Below are 23,071 nucleotides of genomic sequence, written 5' to 3'. Positions count from 1 at the left end.
TGTCAGCACAGACGGCAAGGTCGACATTCAGCGAGTTCGGGGTGAGTGCTCTCTATTACTTGTTTCCCCAAGTTTGGCTCAGGGAAGATTCAGCACCAAGTGCCGCCAATCCTGTCCATTTTTCTTGCATTGGAGAGGGTCGAGGGGGGCCACAGTACACTAGAAGAGCCAATAATTCTGATTGGAAAAAAACAGAACTTCATCCCTCGGAGTTAGCAGAAGCAGCTTTTTGCCACATTAGGTAACTGGAGGGCCCCTGGTATGGTTTGTGGAAAGTAGGGTTGCCACCTGTTCGGTTTTGACCCGAACAGTTCGGTTTTTGTAAGGCCTGTTCGGGTCTGAACTTTCTGTTCGGTTTTCAGCCTTATAAAACCCCGGACCAAGCAATAATCTGCCCAATACTGTACACGAAAAGTATTTAAATACTAAGATACTCATCTTTCTTATTACTACAGATAAAAAAAAAAAGCAAATCAATCAAAAATAAGAATGTTTTTTTCTAAATTAGCATTGCTGTATTTCAGAGCTTTCTGGATAATTGATTTCTGTATAATAGATCTCATACCTGTAATTAAAGGATTGGGCTTAATCATCAAGCAGAATATAGGGTTGCCACCTGTGTGGTTTTGAACTGAGCATCAACACTTTAAAATATTAGAAATCGAGCCAGTTGCATTTAAGTGCAATATTATTATTACGTGTCATAACTCCACCAATGTCATTGTAACCACCTCTGATGTCATCATGCCTGTTCCTACATCACTGCCTCACCCCGATGTTACCTGCCCTGCCCCCCATGTTCAGGTTTCCATAGCCATCAGCAAAGGTGGCAACCCTAGTGGAAAGCCACCAATAACTGGCTGCTAATTGAGTTGATGACTGTATGTTATGTTTCTGGTTAAAATGATCACTGATGTCAATATGCGGGAAAATTTTTTAAATATAGGACAGTATATTCTTATTAAAAAGGGGGCACTCAATAGTTATGTGCAGGTAGGTGGAGAGCTAGAACTTAGGCAGGACCCCTTCCCTGGCATAATTACACAATTGTGTTCTGTCATAAGAGCTGTACAAATGGGGGAGGGTTCCAAAAGTGTTTTTGGGATGGTTTATGGTTGGTGTCGGCTAAACTATTTCCAGCTAGTGCTACTGATCAAGCTTATTAGTCATCTTTTGCAACAACCGACCAGCCCACTCTTGGTGATAATTACACTGATGCATTTACTCGTGCCAAGCAGAGGCGTTTCGTGGCTCCTTGCTGCCCTTAGGTGGCCTTTCTGGTGCCACCGCCCCTTGCACCCGGTGCATATCATTTGGAGCGCCATGGCGGGTGTATGGGGTGCTGCATCACTGAGAGAGCTCCTAAAGTTACTAGAAACTGTTTTTTTGTCAACTCTAAAGCTGCCGTAATTATATCCGGGGTAAATGGTTGGATATAACAGGTGTGCTTGGGTTGTGGTTTGGGTGCAATGAGGTGCCATATCCCCTGCCACCTCTAAAGGCATACATGATAAAGTTTGTTTTGGCAAAACAACAGGGAGACATCACTGTGAAACATACTAAGTTCCAAAAGTTTGCACTAAACACACTTGGGGAAATGAATAATTGGGGGCAACAAATACAGTGTTCTGTATAGTTCCACAATAATGCAAGACTGGAAGAGAAGAACATAGGGGTCATCTCCACTTCAACTGGAAGAAAAACCTTTAGTTGCCGCAGTCAGCAGATTCTAAAAAGACTTACTGGGTTTTTAAGAAAGTTTGCATATTTTAGCAGGGATTCTCTGAAGTCGTGCCATAAAATGACTGTCAGCAATATAAAAGAAGACCGCTTGCAGAGAGAACCCACAGATACGTCTGCTCATTATTTCATGTTATAAAGTGTGACTTAGAGCATACTCGATGATGGCAAATTCAGGACAGGTTCCTTGCCTTTGATTTCTGAAAGAACATCTGTTTGTGGCAGAATGGAATGAATTTGACCCCCACCTGCACATGAACTGGTACCACTTGATCGGTATCTAATTTATAAAAAGACAAGGGGAAAGCTTTGGAGGATTATTTCCTGCATTGTCTTTTCCCTACAGAAATAGGTACTGGTAGTACTAAATAGGTGTATATATAATATATAGGGACAGAGACAAGGGGACAGCTTAGGAACGGTTACTGCCTGCTCTGCTCTCATTCACCATACGGAAATAGGGATTGGTAGCATTAGATACAGTAGGTGCCTTTTATGTAAAGACAGAGACAAGAGAAATATGTTAGAAGGGTTTTACACTATATTGTATTCATTTCCTCTACTGAAACAGGAATTGCTATATATATATATATATATATATACTGTATATACAATTGCAAAACAAGACCACACCGGGCCCCCCGCCGAAAATTTGAAAGGGCCCCAATCTTCTGGTTTCTCCCGCCACATGCTTGCAAAGGTGTACGCTCTTAAATTTAAAGGAGAAGAGGGTCGGGCTATTAATACTATAGAGGAGGCGGTCCAGGCACCCCAGTGACCGCGTGGTCTTCTTTCTCTATAGTTACGCCTCTATGTGTGTGTGTGTGTGTGTGTATATATATATATATATATATATATATATATATATATACAATACACATAGTTAGTATTACCGTAATAACCAGTGGCGGAACTACCGGGGGAGCAGGGGGTGCGAGCAGGCCAGGACCCGCACCCCCTCAGGGCCCCCGCACTGGGGGCCCTGAGGGGGTGCGGGCTTCTCATATTCCCGGCCATTTTCCGGGCTGTACGGAGGGGGGCGGGGGCCCGGCTGCGCGTCCTGGGCCAGGGCCCGCCCCCCTCTAGTTACGCTTCTGGTAATAACCATGAGGTGAGGCCATCCTACCTAAATTGTCTGGGGACATTGGTGAACACAAGCTCTTACATGTTCTAATCAGAGACCCCCTCATCACCAGGCATTTCAAACTGCTAATATGGATACATTATCTGAAAACCCATTATCCAGAAAGCTCCAAATTACAGGAATGCCATCTCCCATAGACTCCCATAGACTCTTTCTCAAACTTGCAATTTTAAAATGAGTCCCCTTTTCTCTGTAATAATGATCTGTAATAATAATGTAATAAAACAGCACCTTATACTTGATCCTAACTAAGATATTATTAATCATTATAGGCAGTGTCGGACTGGGGCAGCGGGAAACCGGGAAAAAACCCGGTGGGCCCTGGCCCAGACCGGGTCCTAGATTGGCCCCCAAACAAAAAAATGTGTGCGGCGCAGTGTGCTTGCCATTAGTGCAGGTGCGTGGTTGGCCTTTCGTTCACGCATGCGCGCTGTAAGCCTGTAGTTCATGCATGCGTGTGGTGCGTACATGCACACGGCGCACCGTTTTATTGCGCATGCGCGCGGGGGGCCCACGAGGTTTAGGACCCGGTGGGCCCTGACTGCGCCTGTCCGACCCTGCTTATAGGATTCAAAACAGTCTTATTGGATTTATTTAATGTTTAAATGTTTTTTTTTTTAGCAGACTTGAAGTATGTCCGGAAAACCTCAGCTCTCGTGCATTTTGGATAATGGATCCCATAACTGTACATAACACTTCACTGCAGTTTGCTGAAAAACAGCCCTGGGGGCTTAATATATGTTAAACACCTCCAGTTATTTAAACCTACATTTACATACAACCATGTGCTTTCTTTCATATTCTATTTAAACAGCAATTTCCTTTTTTTTATGGCGCCACCATGTTTTAGAAATATATTACTGCTTTGAGTCATAACAGCTGCTAAGGTAACTTGGCTATTCCTTTAAGTGCATTATTATTCTTTTTTTTTTTAATGCGCCCCATCACATCTTGTCCCCTGTGTTGTCCTTGCTGGAGAAGCCAGATGTAACGAAATAGAACATGCAAATAAAAGCTAATTTCTAGAATAATGCATGATATCCTTGTTTGATATTCCCCATAAATTACAATTATTTCTAGAGTCGCACGGCATTAATCATGAACCTGCCAAGGTTTTGAGATGGGAGGGGAGCATCAGGAACAGCAGGGGGGAGTGCTGGGACGGACTGAGGTACAATCGCAGATGTGTGCCTGGCATGGAATAATTAGGGGTGCTGATGGGGGAATCAGGAGTTGAGCATAAAGCTCATTATACAGGCCAGCTTGCTGGGAGGGAGCTGGAAATACCAGGGCTGGTTTATTTTGCTAATTAGGGGGTCACCCCCATTGCCTACAAAAAGTAATTACAATGACTTACTGTGTGGTTGCCTGGCTGAGTAATAACTGTAAGTGGAAACTCAGCAGGGGAGAGTTCAGGGATTCCATTAATAGCAACTGCAGTAAGTTTAACATAAAATATATGAACCTGAAAATGGCCTGCTGCTTTTAAGGAACAGTATGATCTTATATAAGTGGTTCTTATTTATATGTATGGATATATATAACTTCCATAAATAAATGATGTCCACCATGTTCAGCAGTTTGAGCCCAACAGGCTCTGTAGATTGAGTGCATAAGAAAGAATAGTAAAAGTACAGTATATGATCTGTTATTTGGAAACCTGTTATCCAGAAAGCTCGGAATTACAGAAAGGCAAATCTCCCACAGACTCCATGTTAATGCAATAATTCACATTTTTTTTCTCTAAGATATGATGAATCCTTATTGGAGGCAAAACTATCCAATACTAATAGGTATATTTAATGTTTAAATAATACTCAGTAGATCCAAATTACAGAAAGACCCCCTTGTCTGAAAACCCCAGGTCTCAAGCATTCTGGATTAAAGCTCCCCTGCCTGTATAAACAGATTGGCTAAATTCAGTAGCAGGTCTATACAGGTATGGGATCCATTATCTGGAAACTCTTTATACAGAAAGATCCGAATTACTGAATAGCCATCTCCCATAGACTCCATTTTATCCAAATAATGAAATGTTCCCTTTTCTCTGTAATAATAAAACAGTATATTGTACTTAATTCTAACATAGATATAATTAATCCTTATTGGAGGCAAAACCAGCCTATTTGATGTTTACATGATTTTCTAGTAGATTCCATGTATGAAGAACCAAATTAAAGAAAGATCTGTTATCTGGAAAGCCCCAGGTCCCAAATATTCTGGATAACAGGTCCCATAACTGCTCCATAGTCAGCACATAATCAGCCGTTTGGGTACATACAGTCAATAGTCTGAAGGTGCAGTATTTGCTCAGTAGTTGCAATCTACAACAGTTTGTGTCTGCCCCACTCACCAGGGGGTTAAAGTTTTAGGGTTCAAGGTTACTGGTGGGAGTATACAGTACTGTGCATTTTCTTGACTTTGTCATATATGTACATCAGATTCAGTACTTTGGATTGCAAGGCACCACTTTAATGCACCACTTTCTGTAGTTTTTGTGCACCTTATGCAGTGCATCACACATAGTGGTCTGAATGCAAGCTTAGTCGTTTGTGCACCCCAGTAGTTGATGCACCCCAGCAGCAGTTTGTGTGCACCATTATCAGGGGTTATATTGCACTAGGCAATGTATTTTTGGGCACCATGTCCAGTAATTTGTGGGCATAACATTCCATAGTTTTATCATATTTTTTTTTACTATATGCAGGGCTGGGTGCAAAGTGCAAATAACGGGCGCAATCCAAACCTGCGGATAGAAGATTTGCTGCCAGTCTTTAAACTCTGTTTCAGAAAACCCGTGTGCCTTGTGAATACAGTGCTGTCTGTCTTTGGCAGTGCTAAGGGGTGAACTTTTGTGCCCCTTAGTGCTCTTGCACTTCTGTCGGAGGTTGGGTTGCCACCTGGCCGGTATTTTTTAAAAAAAATTTTTTTAAAAGTGAGCCCAATGTTATTAATAGGTAAAAAAGATAAATATATAGGAAGGCCGGTATTTTTTTCCAGAAAAGGTGGCAACCCTAGCCGGAGGACATAATAATTGAGTGTGCACTGTGCTCAGTGGTTTCCAGGGTTGGACTGGGCTAGCGGGCCAGCGGTAAAAAACCCGGGGGGGCCCTATCCCACCCTGATGACCCAGACCCACTCCCCATGTGTGGAGCTAGGGTTGAACTAGAGCAGTGATACCCAACCAGTAGCTCGTGAGCATCATGTTGCTCTCCAACCCCTTGGATGTTGCTCCCAGTGGCCTCAAAGCAGGTGCTTATTTTTGAATTCTTGGCTTGGAGGCAAGTACTGGTTGTATAAAATCCATGTGTACAACCAAACACAGCTTCAATGTAGGTTAACAATCCACATAGGGGCTGCAAAATGGCCAATCACAGCACTTATTTGGCGCCCCAATAACATTATTCAGGTTAGTGTTGCTCCCCAACTCCTTTTACTTCTGAATGTTGCTCACAGGTTCTAAAGGTTGGGGATCCCTGAACTAGAGACTCACGTGTCTGGAGCACCAAACAATAAATTTGGGAGCACCCCATTTTTCAATAAGGTATTGGCTTTTTATTTTTTCGCAATGGAAGAGGCCAGTACCAATAACTTTCCCCATTGTTTCGTATTTTTGCATGGAGCTAGGATTGCCAGAAAACAGGCAGGGGGGCAGGCCGAATGACATCTAAGGCAGGGCGAGTGCAGGATCGGTGATATCGGGGGGCTGTCCGGGCGAAATCTGGGCAGGTGGCAACCCTATGTGGAGCTGACCTCCCGCCAGAGGAGAGAAAGGTATGTGCTGGGGCCCGAAAGGGGTAGTGGTTGGGCCTGGGGCTCAGGACCCAGTGAATCCCAGACCCCCCAGCCAACGCTAGTGGTTTCAGTTGCACAAAGTGCAAAATGCTTAATCCTAAAATTGCAGTAGGTACTGGACTACTCACTGTCGGGTCTCACTCATTTATTTATTTTACATCCTTCCAAACCCAAGAAACTTATCTGAGGCTCTGTATATTCAGCTCTCTCTACGTAATCAAGGAAAACTGACAATTATAAAGGGTATAGTGCCATTGTTTGCTTAATGATTGTTAATTATGCTAACCAACCAATCAGGGGTGATCTCCTGAGAACATTTTCTAGAAATCTTAGCTTACAAATAACGAACCGCCGGTACGTCTCCTCCTTGAGTGCCTCTAATTCAGCCAATTCAGATCTGTTATAATTTGCTTTACCCACTGACTTGGGTACATGGAGTGAAATGAAATCATGTGGAAGATGCTGGAATAAGTCACCTGAATTTTATTAAACCTTCCAGGGGAGCACGGCACAGTGTTCCCTTTGTAGCTGACAAAATGGAAAAAAATGGATTCTTCCGGCTCACAAGTTCAGCGTTTATCAATCAGCTTGATAAAATATCGCCATGTTGCTTTTCATGTCACATAATCGCTCCTAGAATTCTACGGCTCCAGCTCCAGCAATTGCTTTAAAGGGATACTGTCACGGGAAAAATTTTTTTCAAAATGAATCAGTTAATAGTGCTGGTCCACCAGAATTCTGCACTGAAATCCATTTCTCAAAAGAGCAAACAGATTTTTTTATATTCAGTTTTGAAATCTGCCATGGGGCTAGACATATTGTAAATTTCCCAGCTGCCCCAACTCATGTGACTTGTGCTCTCATAAACTTCAATCACTCTTTACTGCTGTACTGCAAGTTGGAGTTACTGTATATCACCCCCTCCCTTTTCCCCCCAGCAGCCAAACAAAAGAACAATGGGAAGGTAACCAGATAGCAGCTCCCTAATGCAAGATAACAGCTGCCTGGTAGATCTAAGAACAACACTCAATAGTAAAATCCCATGTCTCACTGAGACACATTCAGTTACATTGAGAAGGAAAAACAGCAGCCTGCCAGAAAGCATTTCTCTCCTAAAGTGCAGGCACAAGTCACATGACCAGGGGCAGCTGGGAAATTGACAAAATGTCTAGCCCCTTGTCAGATTTCAAAATTGAATATAAAAAAATCTGTTTGCTCTTTTGAGAAATGGATTTCAGTGCAGAATTCTGCTGGAGTAGCACTATTAACTGATGCGTTTTGAAAAAAACATGTTTTCCCATGACAGTATCCCTTTAAAATACATGCACAGAACTAAGGGCACAATAAGAGACGCTCATATTTAAATACCTTTCTGAAATAAAAAGTAATAAACAAAGCTGAATGGAATGAGCTTTAGTCTTTATATTTCCTGCACTTTGCTTGTACAGTGGCTGAGGTTTCATATTTCTTTCTAGATAAGAAAGCCGCAGACTAAGCACCAGGCTAAATGGTTTGGGCACAGCAGACAAAGCAGGTTCAATTTATTCACTTTTATATTAACCTTTAGTATGATGTAGAGAGGGATTCTGAGACAATTTGCAATTGGTTTTAATTTTTTATTATTTGTGGTTTTCGAGTTATTCTGCCTTTTATTCAGCAGCTCTTCAATTTGTTCAGCAATCTGGTTGCTATGGTCCAAATTACCCTAGCAGCCATGCACTGAGACTGGAATATGAATAGGAAAGGGCATGAATAGAAAGATAAGTAATAAAAAGTAGCAATAACAATAAATGTGTAGCCTTTCAGAGCATTTTTTTAGAAAGGGTCTGTGACCCCTCAGATGAACAAGTCAAATAATTCAAGAACTATAAAAAAAAAAAGCCCCCAGAAGCCAACAGAACAATGGGAAGGTAACCAGATAGCAGCTCCCTAACACAAGATAACAGCTGCCTGGTAGATTTAAAGGCCCCCATACACAGGCCGATAAAAGCTGCCAACAGACCGAGTCGGCAGTAGGGTTGCCACCTGGCCGGTGAAAATGATGGTTGATCCCAATGTTATTAATAGGGAAAGAAGATACATATATATACGAAGGCTGGCATTTTTTTTTCAGAAAAGGTGGCAACCCTAGTTGGCAGCTTACTGGCAGCTTATTGGGGCCATCAGACGGGCTTTCCCGATCGATATCATCTCGATCGGAGGGTTCATTGTTTTGCAGTTTGGGTGTAGCAAGCTAAGCTGGGTGCTCAATTTGAATGCCCCTGGCTCAGTAGTTTGAGTACACCTGACTCAGTAGGTTACTGAACCTAGAGATCCATCAGCCCAAGTGGTGGGTAAGTGGTGTGGGAATACCGGGCCAAGCACCATACCATGCTAAGCTATTTGGATTCACCAGGAAAAGAAGCAAGATGTTTGGGCCTACCAAGCTCAGCAGGGTGCAACAGTTTTAATATTCCTGGCTCGGTAGTTCACAAAAACCCAAGCTTTGCTGATTGAGTAGGTTCCCTGAAGGGTCCTGAGAACAAGCAAATAGAAAGAAAACTTCACCCCTCAAATATAGTTAAAGTATAATTAAAAACAGACAGTGTGCTTTCGCTTCACAGCCCAGATCTGATCTTATACTTTGCGTGGAACAGCAGATAGGGTTCTATCATTAGCATTCAGCAATTGAGCTGCGTAACAGATGTTCTGCAGCAGGCACATGGCTCTATGCAAAACGCTGGGCATAGCTGGCACTATTCACATCAGCGCAGGATAATGATGGGCACTGGCAAGCTGAGCTGCCTACCAGGTCTGTTCCTATGGGGCAGCTCCACCCTCGGGTAGTGGGTCAAGATGTAACTAATTGTTTTTGTCCGGATAGATTAACTCAAGGGGTTGAAGGTGTGAGCCCTTTGTAGAACAGATCCATGCTTACTCCACATATCCTTTGTTTGTCTCTATGACTTCAAGCCTCTTCTCCTTTCCTTTACCCCCTCATCACTCTTTCCTCCTTCTATCAGCTCCCTCTCCCTCTTTCCTCCTTCTATCCGCTCCCTCTCTTTTCCCCTACTGTTTTTATCATTTTTTATACCCCTTTTCCACCTTTCCTTTCCACAAAAACATCAAGATGTTAATGGGAAGCACTGGATTTGGGTCTCCCTTATGGCTAAGCAAAGTATTGGGCTGGTAGAAGATACAGTTGTACCAGGAGTCTCGACCAATAAGCAGAGGGGTCACCCAACCATGTAGAGAGGTAAAAACTAATCGGGGCAAATTCACTAAGCGCCGAAGCGCCGAACGCTAGCGTTAATTCGCTAGCGTTTGGCATTTTCGCTACTGCGCAAATTTACTAACGAACGCTGGCGTTGTTTCGCTAGTGTTACTTCGCACCCTTACGCCAGGCGAATTTTCACTAGCGACGAAACTACGCAAATTCACTAACTTGCGCAGTGTACTGAACGCTACCTTTTACGCTAGACTTCCTTCGCCACCTCAGACCTGGCGAAGCGCAATAGAGTAGATAGGGATTGTTTCCAAAAAAGTAAAATTTTTTTCTAAGTCCCAAAAAACGCTGGCGTGTTTTCTACATGATGGGTGATAGGCTGAAAAAGATCGAAAATTTTTTTGGGGCTCCCCTCCTTCCCCCCTACATTTCCTGACTCATGGCAACTTACCTAGACAGTGGGCACATGTGTAGGGCAAAATAAAAGTTTTATTTGCAGATTTGAAGGTTTTCTTGGCATTTGTAGTGCAGATACGTATTCCTCCATTGAAATTTGAATTTCGCGCCGTATGCAAATTAGCCTTCGCTAGCGTAACTTCGCTTTATATAGCGAATCAACGCTAGCGCAACTTCGCAACCTTACGCTACCCCTGTGCGCAATTTCGGATTTTAGTGAATTTGCGGAGCGCTGGCGAAGTGCGGCGAAGTGCGGCGAAGTTGCGCCTGGCGCAACTTCGCATCTTAGTGAATTTGCCCCAACATTTCTGTCCTTGAGTGAAACCTTTGTATTGGCCACTAGGGGTCAGCATTTCCCAGTGAGTATTTACCTTGCACTGACTTTAAAGCTGGTGGAACATATTTGGGTTTTTCAAAAGAACTTTTGCTGAGACAAGGGGCCATTGACATAAAATTGCAGATTATTTTCACAAATCCCCCCCTGTAATCCATTGAGGCACGTGCCATTAGAAATAAGACTCCACTATAACATTCCACAGAATGCCCAGTGTTTTGTTGCCATCACTTTACCCACCAGTTTTCCTCTCCTGCACACTTTTGCTCCTGCAGCTTCATTGGCCTGGTGCTTCCTACACAGGGGCCCCCACCTCCACCCCAAACCGCCGCCCCAGCTACAAGCCCTCTCAAGGCCCCCCACACCAGTTGGGGCAGCGCTGGGTATCAGGCGGGTGCAGGGTTGGGTTTTCAGGGCCCATGAGGGCCAGTCCAACCCTGCAACGAAGGATGACGACAGTGCCATGTGACCAAGGAATTCATTCCTTGAGCAGGAAGCTTCACCCAATTAGATTCTTCCCTACTTGCACTGGGGGCATTATATATGGAACTGGCACCGTATTTAATCTGTTGTGTGTTCTGGAGTATTATATATGAAATTGGCATTGTATTTATACTGGCATGTGTTTTGGGATATTATATATGGAATTAGCACTGCATTTATATTGGCATATGTTCTGGGGTATTATATATGGAATTGGCACTGTATTTATACTAGCGAGTATTATATATGAAATTGGCATTTTATTTATACTGGCATGTGTTTTGGGGTATTATATATGGAATTGGCACTGCATTTATATTGACATATGTTTTGGGGTATTATATATGGAATTAGCACTGCATTTATATTGGCATATGTTCTGGGGTATTATATATGGAATTGGCACTGTATTTATACTAGCATGTGTGCTGGGGCATTATATATGGAATTGATACTGTATTTATACTGGCATTTGCTCTTGGGTATTATATACGAAAACGCCACTGTGTATATATATATATATATATATATATATATATATATATATATATATATATATATATATATATATATACTGGCATGTGTTCTGGGGCATTATAAATGGAATCTGCACTGTATTTATAATGGTGTGTGTTCTGGGGCATTATATATGGAATTGGCACTGTGTATATACTGGCATGTGTTCTGGAGTATTATGTATTGAATTGGCACTCTATATATACTGGCATGTTCAGGGGCATTATATATGGAAACTGCGCTATATTTATACTCGCGTGTGTTCTGGGGTATTATATATGGAATTTGCACTGCATTTAAACTATGAATGGAATCGGCATTGTATATATACTGGCATGTGTTCTGGAGTATTATGTATGGAATTGGCACTCTAAATATACTGGCATGTGCTCTTGGGCATTATAAATGGAATCTGCACTATATTTATACTGGTGTGTGTTCTGGCGCATTATATATGGAATTGGCACTGTATTTATACTGTCATGTGTTCTGGGGCATTAAATATGGAAACTGTGCGGTATTTATACTAGCGTGTGTGGAATTGTTACTGTATTTAAACTGCCGTGTGTTCTGGAAATGGCGATGTATTTATCCTAGCGTGTGTTCTGGGGTATTATATATAGAATTTGCACTTTATTTATACTGATGTGTGTTCTGGGCCATTATATATGGAAACGGTGCTGTATTTATACTAGCATGTGTTCTGGGTTATTAAATATGGAATTGGCACTGTATTTATACTGGTGTGTGTTCTAGGGCATTATATATAGAACCAGCTCTGTATTTATACTAGCGTGTGTTCTGGGGCATTATATATGGAATTTGCACTGTATTTATACGGGTGTGTGTTCTAGGGCAATATATATAGAACCAGCTCTGTATTTATACTAGCGTGTGTTCTGGTGCATTATATATTGAATTTGCACTGTATTTATACGGGTGTGTGTTCTAGGGCATTATATATAGAAACAGCGCTTTATTTATACTAGCGTGTGTTCTGGGGTATTATATATTGAATTTTCACTGTATTTATACTGGCATGTGTTTTGGGGTATTATGTATGGAATAGGCAATTTATATATACTGGCATGTGTTCTGTGGCAATATATATGGAATTGGCACTGTATATCTCCTGCCATGTGTTCTGGGGTATTATTCATGTAATTGGCACTACATCTATCGAGAAAAGGTGGAAACCACACAAACACTGAAAAGGAGATGCCATAGAGCCCTGTTGGAATTGATCCCAGGTCTCCAAAGGTACAAGAAAGCAGCACTGACCACTATGCCACCCTCCCATAGCTTGCCTTTTGTATGCATTGATGCAGAGAGCTTTATATCGTGAATAATGGTCCCCCTATTGTAAAATATACTGTAAGGATATTCAGGGTCGGACTGGTGGGCTTGGGGCCCATCGGGGCTACTGACCCAGGGCCCCCCTCCGGTCCGGCCCCCCCTGCCGCTCCATCGTGCTGCATTGCGTATCTGCTTGTGCGCATAGCGATGTGCTAATGCGCATGCGCAAAATTAATTTTACCACGATTCCCAACAAAGTGGGGTCGCGTTGCGCCACTAAGAAAAGGGTCAGGGCCGGCGGGGCCCACAAGAGCCTGGGGCCCACCGGGTTTTTTCCCGGTATCCCGCCAGCCCAGTCCGACACTGAGGATATTATAAGTCACAGAGGTGTTCCATGTACATATACAGGCACAAGGCCAAGTGCTTTCATACAGGATATGGAACTTTGAGGTGACTTCTAATATCCTTATATAATACAACAAGGGGTACTTAAGTTTTAATGATTATTCTTGTTATTATTATTATTATTATTATTATACACAAGTTTCAGTGAATCATCCTTAAGCACCAATTATAATAAATGAAATCACCAAAGCACAGTTTATAAGGATATAATTTAAAGGATAGTCATATTATATAGATATATATTATTTACGTGCATGACTCGCATGGGCAGGCATGGAATAAGAAGTGCATGCGAGTGTCGCTGTCATCACACTTTCATTAAGGCAGCAATCTGATGCGGCTAATCACAGATTAAGGGGGAAGTGCTCATAAATGCTGACACCTGAGCTGCCCACAGCTAAGAGGATTGCAGGGCCTGGTGCCCACCTTGCGGGCAAGATGGGGGTCAGAATCTAGTAGACTTCAGTTCTGTTACATGTCCATAAACCCTTAACTTCATAGCCCTGCAAAGCAGCAGCTGTCTACATGCTAATGGCTAATTCTAAACAACTTTTCCATTGGCCTTCAATATTTATTTTTCATAGTTTTTGAATTATTTGCCTTCTTCTTCTGACTCTTTCCAGCTTTCAAATGGGGGGTCACTGACCCCATCTAAAAATCAAATGCTCTGTAAGGCTACACACGTATTATTATTGCTACTTTTTATTACTCATCTTTCTATTCAGTCTCTCTCCTATTCATATTCCAGTCTTTTATTCAAATCAGTGCATGGTCGCTAGGGTAGTTTGGTTACAAATAATAAAAAATCGAAACCAATTGCAAATTGTCTCAGAATATCGCTCTCTGCATTATACTAAAAGTTAATTTAAAGGTGAACAACCCCTTAAATAACCACCACTCGATTTGGACACAGGGTTGGGGGTTAAAGGCACAAGTACAGGAGGGGCGACAAAGTTTTCACATTCTATATTTTCTTACCTAGCAGATAAAACTCAAAAACCTCCAGCTGCCCTGACATAGTGCACAGGAACTAATGGAGAAGCTACAAAGCCAATACAATTGCGGCCCCATTATCAACCAGGAGACGCTTTCAGCAGTCGGTAACCCTATAAGCCGCCACCAACACAAAAAGCATGGCCTGTGCAAGGGCAGAGACAATACCTACCAGGAGACTGCACTTTTCTCCTATTCTTCCCCATCAATACAGGATAGACTTTCCACTCATAGACGGTCTGTGTTCTCCTTGATTGTGAAACCTTGTACTAAGTGCATCAAATTAACAGCAAAAAAAGAGAGAACTTTTCCGGGGTCAGTGGCTTCCAATGAGGGTGAAGCTTCAGCAAGGTCGTGCCCATCGCAGTCCCAGGCTTAAAATTTCCCTTTGGTCGAAGCTGTTGGGTATCGATCTTCACTTTCCCACACAATGGCTGAAAGAAGGTCACCTATTTCCAGAGCTCTTCAATTATAAGGAGCCTCTACTTTTGTTTCTGAGAGTTTATTTTTTCAGTTTTAATGGAGCATCGTTTCCCAGGGGTCGTTATATAGATCAGTTTCCCTAAAGCCTCCCAGTGGCACCTTGTGTTTGGCCCTGGGTTAAAGGGGAACTGCCTTGTTTCTAACATGTTTATTTATCCCTATTTCAAGTATTTTCCAGCACTTTCTTTATTTGGCTTTTTGTCTCCGTTGGTATTGGTGCCGCTGACCCTTACAGGGCCGCCATCGATAGCGGAACTACTGCAGCCTTTTGGTCACATTTGACTTGGGCAATTTTTAGGAAAGTTACTGCAACATTTTAACGTATATAATTGTTTATACAATCGGGGATTCCTACTATTTAAGCACCTGTGCCTTTGACTCTATTATCATTGTGGTGGCGCCTTCTTTCCATGATAGTGGTACTCAATCATTCCCGTGCCCATGATACAAATCCCTGTTATTTTCAGGGGTTCTCTGTTAATTCTCTAAATCCAGTTGATGCTGACATGTGTGTTTCTACTCATTTTGTTGCTGGAAGGGGGGGGCTTTGAGTAATTGCAGGGCATCACACGCCTTCTGGCACAATCGCAGCACTTTCTGCTGACAAGTGGCCAATCATGGGCAGCCACTGCATCTGCTGCAATTCAGCCCTTTCTCTGTTCCTTACCCCTCAAACCCACATCCCAGAGGGGCTGCTACACAGGCACACAAGTCCCCGCACTGCTTTGTGCTGCGTATTCTAATTTCGGTTGCATTGTGCCTTTCTGAACGAGTGCCAACTTCGGGGTTGCCATGGTAACGCTACATTCTGCATTGCCCTCCCAGCTGGTGGCAAAGGATTGAGATTGTTTTGTGACATTCTTGACCTTAAATATACAGAAGCTTGGCCTTAATGGGATTTTTTCGCCTCACTCTTCAGTATCTGGGTGAGCATATATGGGTCAGGGAGGTGCCCAACAGGTAGGAGCAACATGATATTAAGCTGGCTCTACATGGGCAGGTTTAATATGTTTAATAAGAGCATAATATAATGGTAGTTCTATCCTAAGCACGGTGAGCCATTGATGTAGCAAGGGGGCCCTTGAGGTTGTAGCCCTGGTAGGCCCTGCACAGCTTCCAGGGCAGCGCTAGCCTTCAGGCACAGCAATGGTGGTACACAAATTAGTAAGCCTTCAAGACCATTGGTTCGTCTTGACTGACCTTATGTTAACAATGATAACTTGGTAACCTGTATGTTATGTGGATATGGGCATTCAAATGCTATTTTATACTGGCTGCCTCATTTTGACCCCATGGCCGTCCCCAATAGTAGTTGTTTTATTGCTTCTTGGATGTGAGGTACCCATAGAGGGCTTGGGATGCATGCAGCACATGTGATGTTGATACATTAGACCCCAACACCTCATTAGTGCCCTTATCTCTTATCTTAGGTTTGGGGGTGCTAGAGGGTGCTGGGAATAGTAGTTCAGCAATAACTTGAGGGCTGCAGCTTGAACATCCCTGATGCATATGTTTTTTGTACATTTGACAATGATATTTTCCCCATATTGTGGCGCCTCCGCTGCTGGGGCCCCAGGCCTGCTCTAAAAGCAGCCCTAAATATATGAAGTATGGAAGCTTCACTGCATAACAGCAGGCCTTTTCTATTTCGGTAAAACAATCTCTCTTCTCCGCGCTGTGCGACGTGGGCCTACATTTCAGCATGGATACCTGGCTGGGCTATTGCGGGAATTGGAGCGTGGAGATCGCAGCGGTGTGAGTCCATTGTATAAAAAGTGTGTCCACAGCCCAACCTGGACCTGCCGAGGCTATGCATGAAGCTATAATGTTAATGGAAGGACCCCTGCTGAGACGGAACTCATTTATACCCTGAGAAAATACAAACCCTAAATAGATCGTTCCTCAGGACTCCCCTGACCTTTCTGTAGGAACAAATCACTCTCAGCCCGGCAGCGCTGCCTTAAAGGGCTACTCTAGTCACACATTTACATCAAAGCTGATATTTCACCCCATTACACCTAGTCCTGTCCCAAATGCATCATTGGGAACTTGATATAAAGGTCAAAATACAGAATTTTTTAATATAAAGACGGATCTTGTCCCATGTCACTTCTGGCAGGGTCAGCTATATTACAGGAGGATCTCCTAGTGAGCTCTGGCCCCAGACCAAGGACAATCCATCAGGGAAGGTCTGAACATTTTCTCAGAAGAGGATCACATCTTCAAGCCCCCTGTAGACCAGATGATTAAATCATTGACCCTAGGATAGGGTTCCCACCTGTCTGGATTTCTCAAGGACAGCCCGTTTTTTGGAAGGGCTGTCCGGGTGAAAAGTGCCTGTCCGGATTTCCGAATTAGGAAATCCAGAAATGCCATTGATGTTAATGACATGGCGATCAGCCAATTACTGATCGCCATGTCATCAGTCCCTCCCCTGATGTCATCTGCCCTGTCCCTTAACGTCACTGGTCCGCCCCCCCCGACGTTATCCGCCTGCCCCTTTCCTCGATCTGAAAAGGTGGCAACCCTACCCCAGGGCAAAAAGCAGGTCTCTCAATGTATGGGCAGCTTTATACCATTAAAATACACAAAAGCTATGAATATCTTGTAAATGATATCCTTATAAACATTGAGTTCTGATGTCATCAGTTATAAACGGTGAGTTCTGATGTAATTTCTGTGACATGACTCACTAAAATTTGTGTATTATAATAAATAAAGTACCCCCAGTTTCAAAATATGAGGATATTAGAAGTCACCTCAGAGTTCCATGACCTCGTGTTTTTATATGGTCATGAAACTCATCGGTAAATTACAATATCCTTATAAAATCCTATATATATATATATATATATATATATATATATATATATAATATATATATCCTTAAAAAAACGTTTCTGAAACTTAATTAAAATAAGAATACAAATAAGAGGCTTCTTGGCAGACAGCCCAGAACACTAAACTCCTGCACTTAGATACATTTGTAACAATTTTAGAAAAGAAAAGATGCAATTGTAACCATTTAAGATAAGTTAGCAGGTCTCTTGGGAGCACTGAGACTCGAGGCTTAAAGGGCAATTTCACCTTCATTGGCAAAACTCATAACATTCTCCCAGAAATGTGTTCAGACTTTCCATAACCTGCCAAATTTTGTAAAATGGACATGGTTATTAGGGGTGTAATCATAAAATGGGCGTGATCAGACTATTTACCATACCTCCCAACTGTCCCATTTTCAGAGGGACAGTCCCTCTTTTGACAGCTCAACCCTCTTTTGTACTGGAAAGTCCAGATTTTCTCTGCACTGAATAGCCAGAAAAAGAAACAATGTTTCCAACTTAATTGGCTTTTGGCAGAGAACCCAGAACAGCCACAGCTCCAGATAAGATACTTTTGTAACAACTTTGAGATAAGAAAATAAGTAATTGTAACAATATAAGATAACAGGTCCCTTGGGAGAAATTAGACTCACAGCTTAAAGGACAATTCACCTTCATAAGCAACACTGTAATAACTAAAAAAAAACACAGAAATATGTTCAAACTTTCATAACCTGCCAAATTTTGTAAAATGAACATGGTAATTAGGGGGTGTGCACTGCGCACGGCAACTGTTTTGTCTTTCTTTTTATTTCCACAATGTTGGGAGGTATGTATTTTGGTGCGCTTTGAAATTGTGAAGCAGGACTCATTCAGCCAGACTAGGAGTAGGCAGCCTGGTGCCCCCAAACTTTCCCCCCTAGGCACATGCCTCTTCTGTCTACCCCCTCTTCTGCCTACTTCCAGCCCTGGTAAAATTTTTTGCATTGCCTATCCCTCTGCCCCTATCTGGATGTGCTAAGATGGCACATCATTCTATATCATCCCTAACATCAGGGGGCAGATTTATCAAATGTCAAGGTGAATTTCTAATTAAAAAATGTTATCTATACATTTATTTATCCATTTATCATGTATTGCGACCATTCGTCATCTAAAACCTGCCGAATTGCTGTTTTAGCCTATGTGGGACCTCCTAGAACCTATTTGGAGTCCATTGGCGGACTTGGAAAAATCAACGTTTTTTTGGGGAAAAACTTCAATCCGAATTCGATCGAATTCGCTATTAATTCGATTCGTACTATTGATCGAAAACTGACCTTCGACTTAATTTCGGTTGGTCTTTTTGAATTCGAATTTCGAAATTCGACCCTTGATAAATATGCCCCCAGGTGTAAGTATATAAATGTATCCTTTGGCCAATTTTGAGAAGGTAGTGGCGGCCAAGGGTAGGACCAAAGTTCCAGGCCAAACAAAATGGACCACATGAGAAAAACAGGGGCATTGTATTAGAAATCTGGGCTCGAGCTTGAAAAGAATCACTTAACAAGTAGAGGATAAGAATAACTGTAATGTCAATACCAATACATCATGTTACTGCTCCGTTAGGAGAATATAAATGAAATTTTCACATTGCTTAGAGCGGGTACACTTCCCCTTTACAGCTGCATAGGGCAGAGGTGCTCAGACGGTGACCCCCCATCATTCCCAGCGAGTCCCGGTCTATGGGCTTTCCAAAGCCAATTGCACATGAATAGATGCCCTGTATACTGTGGCTGTTGCTGTGTCTGCTAAGGGGAGACAGATTACCTTTCTGTTTGTGCTGATTCATACTCCGGGAGGGCCAATCAAAGACACTGCAGCAGATCTCTTTCCTGGCGGGGCTGAACTCGGAGCAGACAGTGGTGCCTTGTGTCTCTGCAGATGGACTTTTTGCCCCCTTACATTAAATACAGTAAGGGGGTAAATGTGGGTTAACTGGTTGGCAGAGGGATGAGCGCTGCTCATTAAAGCTTGCAATCTAAACGGATACCAATCGCTTTCAATATTCTAACAGTACCTGACCTGATAAAGTTCCCCTTTTGGAAAAGGGGTTCAGAATCACCTCTGCCCATCCCCCTTGTAGTCCTGTTAATGTGCCCCAAGGATTAGTGTTTGTTCACCTATAAATTAACTTTTAGTATGATGTAGAGAAGGATATTCTGAGACAATTTGCAATTGGTTTTAATTTTTCTTATTATTTGTGGTTTTTGAGTTATTTAGCTTTTTACTCAGCAGCTCCCCAGTTTGCAGTTTCAGCAGTCTGATTGCTAGGGTCCAAATAACTCTAGCAACCATGCATTGATTTGAATAAGAGACTGGAATATGAATAGGAGAGGCCTGAATAGAAAGACGAGTAATAAAAAATAGCAGCAACAATAAATTTGTAACCTTCCAGAGTATTTGTTTTTTTAGCAAATCTGGAAAAATTACCGCAATCTGGTTGCCAGGGTCCAAATAACCCTAGCAACATACACTGATTTGAATAAGAGACTGGGATATGAATAGAAAGAGGAGTAATAAGAAAGTAGCAGTGGCAATACATTTGTAGTCTTACAGAGCATTTTTTAGATGGGGTCAGCGACCCCCATTGAAAAGCTGGAAGGAGTCAGAAGAAGAAGGCAAATAATTACAAAAACTATAAAAAAAAAAGAAAATGAAGACCAGTTGAAAAGCTAGTTAGAATGATCCATTCTGTAAAATACTAAAAGGTAACCCTAGAATGATTGTTTCCCTCCCGCCTGGCAAAGGGGAAGAGAGCAGGCCAAGGGGTACAAAGACTTGGATGAATATGAAATGTTTGGCTTTGCAGGGTTGTATATTGGGCCACATCTCCTGGCCATTCATCCAAGCTAGGCCCAAAATTTTCTGACCATCTCTACTAGCAGTTCATTGGCTCTGCATGATGCCCAGGTGACTCTCCCTTATAGAATAAGTGATGGCGGAAAGGAACAGCAACCTGCATCAGTCATGAGTCACCCATATTGATTTCTGCCATCTATTCTTTATTTTATGTGACTGCAGTGCCTGGGCTGAAGATCAGTGATTGCTGAGACTTTACTTCTATCCCTCACTCTGCACCAAACGCTGCAGTGCAACACCCACCCACCATACCCCTTGGTAAACGTGGGACAGCCCAGTGGGAATAACACTGCCATAGTGATATAGCTTGGGGGTCTATCATAATACAATAGAGACTTATATAGCATTCCCATCAGTCCCTGCACCAGTGGAGCTCACAATCTAAGGACCCTACCACAGTCAAACACACCGGGGGCAGTTTTAATAGAATTAACCTGCCTGTATGTTTTTTTTGGAGAGTGGGAGGAAACCCATGCCAACTCCTTGCAGACAGAGCAGTGTCTGGATTTGAACTGAAATTACCTAAAAGAAAGTATTTACTTGGCAGGGTACTTTCCAACATTTATTTTAATATAAATATCCTGAAACTGGGAAATAATTGATTAAATAGATTTTTTTTCTCGTGGCGCAAGTAAGGGTGCTGCCATCATGCAAAACAATGAGCAATTAAAGAAAATTTTAAAATATTTGTAAATGTAATTGCTGCATCTCTCCGGTTGTTTATATCTACCGGTTCTGACTGATGAGATGTGATAACGACAACCAGTAAACAGAAAGGAACAAACAAACATTACTTTCAACAGCAATAACATTGACAAATGCCTAGGATATTGTTTTAATGACTATATACTGGTATGGGATCCGTTATCCAGAAACCAGTTATCCAGAAAGCTAAATTAAGGGGCAGATTTATCAAGGGTCGAACTGAATTCGAGGGAATTTTCGAAGTAAAAAAATCATTAGATAATCGAAGTACTGTCTCTTTAAAAAAACTTCGACTTCAACTTCAACCTGCCGAAGTGCTATGTTAGCCTATGGGGACCTTCTACAACCATTTTCCAAGTCTTTAGAGGTCGAAGGAAAATCCTTCAATCGATCGCTAAAATCGTTCAAATCGTTCGAATGATTTTTATTCGACCGCAGGATTGCCAATTTTATTGAAAAAAAATGGAATTCGATATTCAAATTCGAAGTTTTTTAATTCGATGGTCGAATTTTGAAGTTTTTTGTACTTTGAAATTCGACCCTTGATAAAGCTGACCCTAAGTGAAGGCTGTCTCCCATAGATTCCATTTTAATCAAATAATCCAAATTTTAAAAAATGATTTCCTTTTTCTCTGTAATAATAAAAAAGTAGCTGGTACTTGATCCCAACTAAGATATAATTAATCCTTATTGGAAGCAAAACCAGGCAATTGGGTTCCTTTAATGTTTACATGATTTTCTAGTTGATTTAAAAGTATGAAGATCCAAATTACAGGAAGATCTGTTATCCAGAAAGCCCCAGGTTCCGAGCATTCTGAAAAACAATTCCCATATCTGTATAATTAATCCTTATTGGAAGCACAACCAGCCTGTTGGGTTTATTTAATGTTTACATGATTTTCTAGTAGACTTAGGGCCAGATTTATCAAGGGTTGAATTTTGAAGTACTGGGAGTTTTTTTTAACTCCCATAACTTCGAAATTAGAATGAAAAAAGACAAACTGAAATTTATTAAAAAAATATACGTTTTTTTTTTTTTTTTGAGGGTGAATAGGCTGTATTCGATCGTTGAAATGAAAATAAGATCGAATTCGATCAAATTCGATTCAAAGTATTTTCAAAAAAAACCTTTGATTTTTCAAAGTCCACCAATTGACTCCATGTAGGTTCTAGGAGGTCCCCATAGGCTAAAACAGCAATTCTGCAGGTTTTAGATGGCGAATGGTTTAAGTCAAAGTTTGAAAGAGACAGTACATGATAAATTTCGAATTTTTTTCAAATTCAAATCGAATTTAGACTATTCCTTAGTCAAAGTACACAAAAATACCTCGAAATTAGAGTTTTTTTTACTGTATTAAGATCAAAATTATCGAAAGATCCATTGTCCGGAAAACCCCAGGTCCCATGCATTTTGGATAAAAGGTCACATGCATGGTTGCTAGGGTAATTTGGACCCTAGCAACCAGACTGCCAAGATTGCAGATGGAGCTTCTGAATAAAAAGCTAAATAACGCAAAAACCACAAATAATAAAACATGAAAACCAATTGCAAATTGTCTCAGAATATCCCTCCCTACATCATACTAAAAGTTAATAAAAGAGAACAACCCCTTTAAGCCCTGCTTAAAGCTTTTGATTCAGGCAAATCTTTGGTGTTGAATTTTTGTTTGGGTGAATCTCAAAAAGATAGACTTGATGCATCTTCAATGCAGTGAAGAACTCTTTGGACCTGGGGTTTTCTGGATAAGGGGGTGTTTCTGTAATTTGGATCTTCATACCTTAAGTCTACTAGA

This window comes from Xenopus laevis, chromosome 4S (assembly GCF_017654675.1).
Source record: "Xenopus laevis strain J_2021 chromosome 4S, Xenopus_laevis_v10.1, whole genome shotgun sequence".
In the NCBI taxonomy this organism is placed as follows: domain Eukaryota; kingdom Metazoa; phylum Chordata; class Amphibia; order Anura; family Pipidae; genus Xenopus; species Xenopus laevis.
This window is presented reverse-complemented; position numbering follows the sequence as displayed.